This window comes from Triticum urartu, chromosome 7 (assembly GCF_003073215.2).
Source record: "Triticum urartu cultivar G1812 chromosome 7, Tu2.1, whole genome shotgun sequence".
Taxonomy (NCBI): Eukaryota; Viridiplantae; Streptophyta; class Magnoliopsida; order Poales; family Poaceae; genus Triticum; species Triticum urartu.
This window is the reverse complement of record NC_053028.1, coordinates 82,016,469-82,025,456: the sequence shown is the minus strand read 5'-3', so window position 1 is coordinate 82,025,456 and position 8,988 is coordinate 82,016,469.

The following is an 8,988-nucleotide window of genomic DNA, read 5'->3' as shown; positions in this document are numbered from 1 at the left end:
ATTCGTGTTGTTCTAGTTGATGATGTAACTGTGATTCCAGATCAATAAAAATTGCCATGATGGCTTTCCTCAAAAAAGGGACTGGAGTATTGGATTGCTCAAGGCTTCGGTTTTTCTTTCAGTTATCGGTTTCTTACCGAACCTACTGATTCGTGTTCGGTTATTAAAAGTAGAAACCTATTTTTTTGTACTATCAGCAAAAGCCAAAAATTCGATTTTTTCGGTATTGGTTTGGCATTCGTTGGTCGGTTTTTATGCCCACCCCTATCAGTGTGTACAGATGCAATGAGCAGGCTGGTCTCTCGGGTTTTAAGAGTTAAATGTTGCGGGAATTGCATTAGTAGCACGGAAAAACTTGGAGTTTGTCCTTCACTTGATTTGTAAAACAGAGGATTATGTAAACACATGAACTTTGCGGGATTGAGTGATTGATTTGCAGGAATGGGAAAAACATAAAAATCCCAAAAATTAATCAAATTAAGTTTAATACACATGCAAAGACAATATTAGATTGTTATAATGAAACTTATGGCATTTGCCTTGTTTTTTTACATAGGAATAAATAAGGAGATTAGGGTGGATTGTAAATGCTTTGTTGTTTCTTTGAAACTCAAACCAAAGGGAAAATCCATCAAATTTTTTTCTCTGAAGCATTCATTATCATTAGATCAAATGGATGAATATTGCCACTAAAGTTTTTTTTCCTATTTCTACATTTCCTCCTCCGCTTTGCCTATGAATCAAAGAGGCCATGCCATAGTATCCATGATAATGCACAAAAGCTATTGTAGAGTACAAACATTTTGATGTCTCAACATATTTGGCACCAGCAATGGCAAACGCTAATTAACTATACAATGGACGAACTCGCCAAGGAGGGCCAAGTAAGAGAGGGTTAACAAAATTGGAATTAGAATGTCAGGACAGATTGGGAGTATATGTAGATCTACAGGCAGAAACTAGATCGCTGATCTCAGTTTTGGGTTTTCTATTTCTCCACCTTTGTCTTGATCTTCTGCTCCATGATTGCCTTCTCGGTGTCGAGGCCAAACATCATGTTGAGGGCGTGAATGTTCTCAAGTGTTTCATCAAGGGTGCGGCTGTCAGTGCCGTCACATCTCAGTTGTTGCACTGCTCAATTGTTCTTCTCATCTTCTTGGCGAGAGCATATTCTCTGATCTTGTGCAGGCACCAGTCAAGCTCTGAAGCCGTCACCCTATCAGCGTATGATCTCAGCTTCTTGATTGTTAGAACGGTCTCCACGGAAGTTCATAGCTCTTTTTCGAAAAGGAGAAGTTCATAGCTAGAGACTGAGACCCCCACCCTGGACTGATCACTGGAGCTACGAGAAGGGAGAGGGGGTCATGGAGGGTTTGGGGGAGGAGAGGCTAAAGGCCTCTTTAGTGCAAATAAATTTGAGTATTTTTAGAGAAAGATGTAACATCTCTTGGGTGCCAAAGATCATTGAAACTTTGCAAGATCATCGAAAGTTTGATCATTTGATGTCCCAAAGTTTCAGATTTCATTTGATTTTTTTCTCTTTTTTTGGAATTTACTATTCATAGAGGGTGTAGGGGCACCTGGGTGTTGAAAGTCTTGTCTCATATTTTTACTGCGTACTAACTTGCATGAAAATTTTCCATGGAGACAAACCTGTTGCAAAGATCTGTTTGTTGTCATGAGAAATATGACATGCACACATAATTATTTAAAAATATGTCTTCATTGATGCAACCAAATAATTTCAGTTGCGTTTTCCTGCATTTATAATCCTACTGAACCAAACAAACCCTAAAAATAGGCGACAGTGATGTGGTGAACAAACTCATATATAAGATAAGTTTAGCCGATCTAGATCTGGTATGTTAAGTCAAGTGAGTATGCACAAGCTAGAGGCCGGCCATCGCTAGCATCGCAGTGAATACAATAGTAGTGCTGGCATACCATTTACAGATTTACTTGAGCCAGTTGAATGATAAATGTGGTGTTTTCAGTGTGAACAATCAAGATAGTCGAGTCATTCATTCATGGCCATGAACAACCGTTAATACGAGAATTTGAAAACATGGATTGGATGAATTGTTATTTCATCCACCGTAGAATGTGAGACTTCCATGTATCTCAATATTTTTGGTTTGATTTTGATTTCCCGCAAAAAACAATTGATTTTGATTAACAATTAGACCAAATAAATAGTATGAATTATGTAATACAATGTGGTTTCACTTAATTAAAATTGGAATCCAATGGTATTAAAAAATATGTCACAATACTTATGCCTATTCATGCTTTTGCATCATGCTTTTATATCGATATTTATTGCATTATGGGATGTTATTACACATTATGTCACAATACTTATGCCTGTTCTCTCTTATTTACAAGGTTTACATAAAGAGGGAGAATGCCGGTAGCTGGGATTCTGGGCTGGAAAAGGAGCAAATATTAGAGACCTATTCTGCACAGCTCCAAAAGTCCTGAAACTTCACGGAAGACGTTTTTAGAATATATATAAAAAATACTCAGCAGAAGAAATTCACCAGGGGGGCCACACCCTACCCACGAGGGTGGGGGCGCCCCCCTACCTCGTGGGCCCCCTGGTGGCCCTCCTGTGGCCATCTTCTGCTATATGAAGTCTTTCGATGGGAAAAAATGATAAGCCATCTTCTCGAATGAAACTCCGCCGCCACGAGGCGGAATCTTGGCGGATCCAATCTAGGGCTCTGGCGGAGCTGTTCTGCCGGGGAAACTTCCCTCCCGGAGGGGGAAATCATCGCCATCGTCATCACCAACACTCCTCTCATCGGGAGAGGGCAATCTCCATCAACATCTTCATCAGCACCATCTCCTTTCAAAACCCTAGTTCATCTCTTGTATCCAATTCTTGTCTCCAAGTCCGGGATTGGTGCTAGCAGGTTGCTAGTAGTGTTAATTACTCCTTGTAGTTGATGCTAGTTGGTTTAATTGGTGGAAGATCATATGTTCAGATCCTATATGCATATTAATACCCATCTGATTATGGACATGTTTATGCTTTGTGAGTAGTTACTTTTGTTCCTGAGGACATGGGAGAAATCTTGCTATTAGTAGTCATGTGAATTTGGTATTCGTTCGATATTTTGATGAGATGTATGTTGTCTCTCCTCTAGTGGTGTTATGTGAACGTCGACTACATGACACTTCACCATTGTTTGGGCCTAGAGGAAGGCATTGGGGATTAATAAGTAGATGATGGGTTACTAGAGTGACAGAAGCTTAAACCCTAGTTTATGCGTTGCTTCGTGAGGGGCTGATTTGGATCCATATGTTTCATGCCATGGTTAGGTTTACCTTAATACTTTTGTTGTAGTTGCGGATGCTTGCAATAGAGGTTAATCATAAGTGGGATGCTTATCTAAGTAAGGGCAGTACCCAAGCACCGGTCCACCCACATACCAAATTATCAAAGTACCGAACGCGAATCATATGAGCGTGATGAAAACTAGCTTGACGATATTCCCATGTTTCCTCGGGAGCGCTTTTCTCTATATAAGAGTTTGTCCAGGCTTGTCCTTTGCTACAAAAAGGACTGGGCCACCTTGCTGCACTTTATTTACTTTTGTTACTTGTTGCTCGTTACAAATTATCCTATCACAAAACTATCTGTTACCACTTATTTCAGTACTTGCAGAGAATACCTTGCTGGAAACCGCTTATCATTTCCTTCTGCTCCTCGTTGGGTTCGACACTCTTACTTATCGAAAGGACTACGATGGATCCCCTATGCTTGTGGGTCATCAAGTTATCTTCATAGAGCGCTTCTTCTGGATGGTAGAGAGTCAAGTCCGCAACATTGAAAGCCTTCACATACTTCTATTATTTAAGGTTCACCATTCTACTCATAGCTACTCACAACTAGAAGACTCTAGAAAACAGTAGGTAGGATAAAGAAAATAAAAAGAAATACTAGACCACAACAGAAGTATCTAGAAGTAGCCAAACAGATTTGACATATGATTATATTTTCATGTTCCTCATCATTCTCCCCTGGTTGTTTGAAACTCGCCCTCGAGTTATCTTCATAGAGCGCTTCTTCTGGATGGTAGAGAGTCAAGTCCGCAAAATTGAAAGTGTTGGAGATACCCATATCACTTGGAAGATCTATCACATAAGCATTATCATTTATCTTCCTCACAATAGAGAAGGGTCCATACCTTCGCTGCCTAAGTTTCCCTTTAACACCTAAAGGCAACCTCTCTTTTCGGAGGTAGACCATCACCTTATCACCAGCTTGGAATGATTTTGGCCTCCTTTTGCAATCAGCAAGTTGTTTATATTTCTAAGTTTGTTCTTACAAAGAATCTCTTCAAATAACTTGGTGTAATTATCAGCAAAGGACAATGCTGATTTTGAGTTTCCCCTTGATGGTAGCTTCACCAGGTCCACCACATGTGATGGAACTTTAGTGTAGACAATGGAAAAAATGGCTCCTTCCTGTGGATCTATGCTTGGAGTTATTGTAGGAGAATTCTGCAAGAGATAAAGCCAAATCCACCCTTTCTTTCTCCACAAATGCAACGGATCAGATTACCCAAAAACTTGTTCACCACTTCCGTTTGTCCATCTGTTTGTGGATGAGCAGTGCTAGAAAATTTCAATTCAGTGTTGAATTGCTTCCACAAAGTGAGCCAAAATGCAGCAAGAAACTTGCTATCACGGTCTGAGACAATGGACCTTGTAACTCCATGAAGTCTGACCACTTCTCGAAAGAATAGGTTTGCCACATGATGAGCATCCATTGTCTTGCGGCATGGGATGAAATGAGCCATCTTAGAGAATCTATCCACGACCAAAAATACATCATCACTTCCTCGTCTTGTTCTTGGCAAGCCCAAGACGAAGTCCATAGAAATTTCCTCCCATGGAGCAACAGGAACAGGCAAAGGCATGTATAACCCAGTGTTCTAGACTTGGCCTTTGCAGGTCTGACATACGGGGCACCTTTGAACGAACTTTCCAGCATCTCTCTTTAGTTGTGGCCAAAAGTAGCGAGCTTCCAGGTTAGCGATAGTCTTGTCCCATCCAACATGGCCACTAAGATCACTTGAATGGAGCTCTCTAACCAGCTTGTCACGTAGAAAACTTCTTGGAATGCACAAATGATCATTTTTGAAGAGATATCCATCTTGCATCAAATGGTCATCACCTAATGGTTGGCCCCTTGCATGCTTTACCCAAACATGGCCAAAGTCTTTGTCACCCTCATACAACTCCTTTATTTGATCCATGCCCAGAAGTTCAGCTTCAAAAGAAGTCAAGAGGCATGCACGACGACTCAAAGCATCGGCCACTCTGTTAGTTATTCCAGATTTATGCACGATGAGATTGTTAAACCTCTCCAGATATGCTGCCCATCTTGCTAGCATGCGGTCAACATGCTTTTGATTTCTAAAATGCTTCAAGGATTGATGGTTGCTATAAATAATGAACTCTTTAGGCAGCAAATAGACTTCCCAAGTTTTCAACGCTCTGAAAACGGCGTATAATTCTTGCTGGTAGGTACTCCATTTCTGTGTAGCTTCACTTAACTTCTCACTAAAGAAAGCAATGGGCTTCCTTTCTTGAGATAGGACAGCTCTAATGCCTACTCCTCTTGCATCACACTCCAACTCAAAAGTCTTGTTGAAATCAGGTAGTACCAAGACAGGAGCTTGTGATAGCTTTTGTTTAATCTCATTGGAACTAGCTTCAGTTGCTTCTGTCCATTGGAACTTTCCTTTCTTCAAACACTCGGTAATTGGTGCCATGATAGTGCTGAAATTATTCACAAATCGCCTATAGAAAGTTGTAAGGCCATGAAAGCTTCTTATCTCAGAAATGGTCTTAGGAGTTGGCCATTCTCGGATTGCTTCAACCTTAGAATCATCAACACGAATGTCGTCACATGTTATGACGAATCCTAGGAAAAGAAGTTGTGTTTGTAGGAAAACACATTTCTTCAAGTTGACGTATAGCTCATTTTCCCTTAGTACTTCTAGCACCTTCCGAATGTGATCAAAGTGTTCATCCTCATCCTTGCTATAGATCAAGATGTCATCGAAATAGACCACAATAAAGTGGGATAAGAATGGTCTAAGGACTTGATTCATTAAGTGCATAAAGGTACTTGGTGCATTTGAGAGTCCAAATGGCATGACTAGCCATTCAAACAACCTTTCCTTTGTCTTGAAGGCGATCTTCCATTCATCCCCAGGTCTTATACGGATTTGATGATATCCACTTCTTAAATCTAGCTTTGTGAACACTCTTGCTCCACTAAGCTGATCCAACATATCATCCAGACGGGGAATAGGGAATCTATACCTTACGGTGATCTTGTTAACGGCTCTACTGTCCGTACACATGCGCCAAGATCCATCTTTCTTTGGCGCGAGTAGGGCTGGTACAGCACACATGGGCTAATACTTTCTCGAATGTTCCCCTTTTGCAACAATTCCTCCACTTTCTCCTTCAATATATCATGCTCCTTTGGGCTCATTCGATAGTGTGGAAGATTAGGAAGACTTGCTCCCGGAATTAAGTCAATTCTATGTTGAATTCCTCTCATCGGTGGCAAGCCATGTGGCTCCCCAAGTATGTTCTGAAATTCTGCCAATAAACCACGTACCTTTGCTGGAATTTCAACAGTCAGGTGCTCTTCTCCCTTTACAACAAGTGCAGCACACAAATCTACCTCCTTCAGGTCTTCCATAAACTCGTGAGAGGTATGGGAGATAGTTAACATAGTTTTCCCCTCCCCCTTAGAGGTATTACCTTCGGTTTTGTTTGGTAAGATAATGATCTTTCTCTTGTTCCAAATGAAAGAGTAAGAATTTTCCTTGCCCTTGTGTGTAGTATCCACATCAAATTGCCAAGGCCTCCCAAGAAGAACATGGCTGGCATCCATGTCAACCACATCACACAACACATTTGAGCGATAATGCTTACCCAAAGAAAGTGGCAGGTTTCATTGTTTGACGATCCTCATATTCACTTCTTTCTTGATCCATCCAATAGTGTATGGATTTGGATGATCATGGGTTTCAAGCTTTAAATGGTCCACCAACTTCTGGGAGATAAGATTCTCGCAGCTGCAACTATCAATCACTAGCTTGCATACCTTGCCATTCACCATGCATTTCCTCTCAAATATTTTCTTCTGTTGTGTGTCATCGAGTTGTGGTGTGGAACATAGGAGACGCTTGATCACACGTACCACCTCTTCACCTTCTTCTTGACAAACCTTTTGTTGGTCTACATCTTCAGATTCGTATTCTTCCCCATCGCTTTCACCATCATGGATAGTCGTGTTAACAAATTTCCTTAGTGGGCAACCGCTGGATATGTGTCCCTTTTTACCACATTTATAGCACTTTGGGCCTTCATTTTCCTTACCCTTGCCTCTAGTTTGTTTCGGGATGGGCTGTTTTGTCTTTGGTGGAGTGGCCTTTTCTTCCACTCTATTAGGTTGGCTCCTAGATGAGCCTTCGGTATGAGGATATGGAGGATATGGAGCCTTAGTTGTCTTTCTCATCCTTACAAACCTCTCGGCCTTTAAGGCTAGAGCTTGTGCTTGATCAACGGACCAGATTTGTTGCATCATCAATCGATCTTGAATAGCATCATTGAGACCATTGATGTACCTTGCAACTTGTTGCTCTTCAGTTTCAGCAAGGTTGCACCTCACTTGTAGCCTTAGAAACTCCTTTGTGTAATCTGAAACAGTCCTATTTCCTTGAGCACAATTTTGAAATTGGATAAATAGGATCTGGTCATAATCAGCGGGCAAAAACCTCCCTTTCAAGAGGCCTTTCATTTGTCGCCAAGTTCTAACATGAGGTTCTCCTCTCAACCTGCGCTCCTCTTGAACATGATGCCACCATGCACCGGCTCCTCCTTTCAGCTTGTATGCGACCAAAGGAACTCTACGATCTTCCGAAACCTCCACGACCTCAAAGAAAGTCTCCACTTCATATAACCAATCCAGGCACCCTTCAATGTCAACATTTCCATTAAAACTTGGGATCTCAGCTTTCATCTTGTATGTATCTCTTGCATATGTAGGGTTGGGTGCTCTCTGATATGCATAGAGATTTGGTTCTTTAAGGGCATCATCATATTCTTCACCTTTAGAAGCTTCAACATAAATTGGCCTTCTTGAAGCATGTTGAATAACATGTTGTTGTGGCGGTCTTTCTCCAAGATTACCTCTCCTTCTTCCTTGATGAACATCTTCCTCTTCTTTAGATGAATCTCCTTCATTGGTAGCAGGAGGACACCCTTTCTTATCATCTCAACCAGCTGGTCAAATCTCCTATTAAGATCTTCACGCAGCTCTTTGATTTGTTGTTCAGCAGCATCGATCCTCTCCTCCAATTGCTCCATTGCTTGCTCCAACTTGCTCTCGAAGAGGACGGCAAGAACGATTATGGGTCAACGAGGCTCTGATACCACCTGAAGCAGCACAAAGGTTGTGAAGGAGCAACTCCACCTTGCTGCTACAATGTGTACATCACAAGTGTTGAAGGAACAACTTCAACGTGTTGCGCTAGATATCGCTCTAGAGGCGAATGTAGGCTGATAGGGCAGCAAGAGTTCAATCCAGAACTCCTAGGGCACAAGATCTACTCCAAGATTTTAGATAAGAACAACAAGTTCTATTATAGGTAGGGGTACATAGTCTGCCTACAAAGTAGAGGCGAGAACCTCTATTTATAGGGCTTTGGGAAGCCTTCACATACCTCGACTTATAGCTGGAATACTCTAGAAAACATTATATAAGTTTCACCATTCTACTCATAGCTACTCACAACTAGAAGACTCTAGAAAACAGTAGGTAGGATAGAAAAGAAAAGGAAAGAAATACAACACTAGAGTGGAAGCATCTAGAAGTAGCCAAATAGATCTGGCATGTGTTTTCTTTCTTCTCATCTAGTGTTCCTCGTCACTAGCCTTAATTTGTTTTGCCTG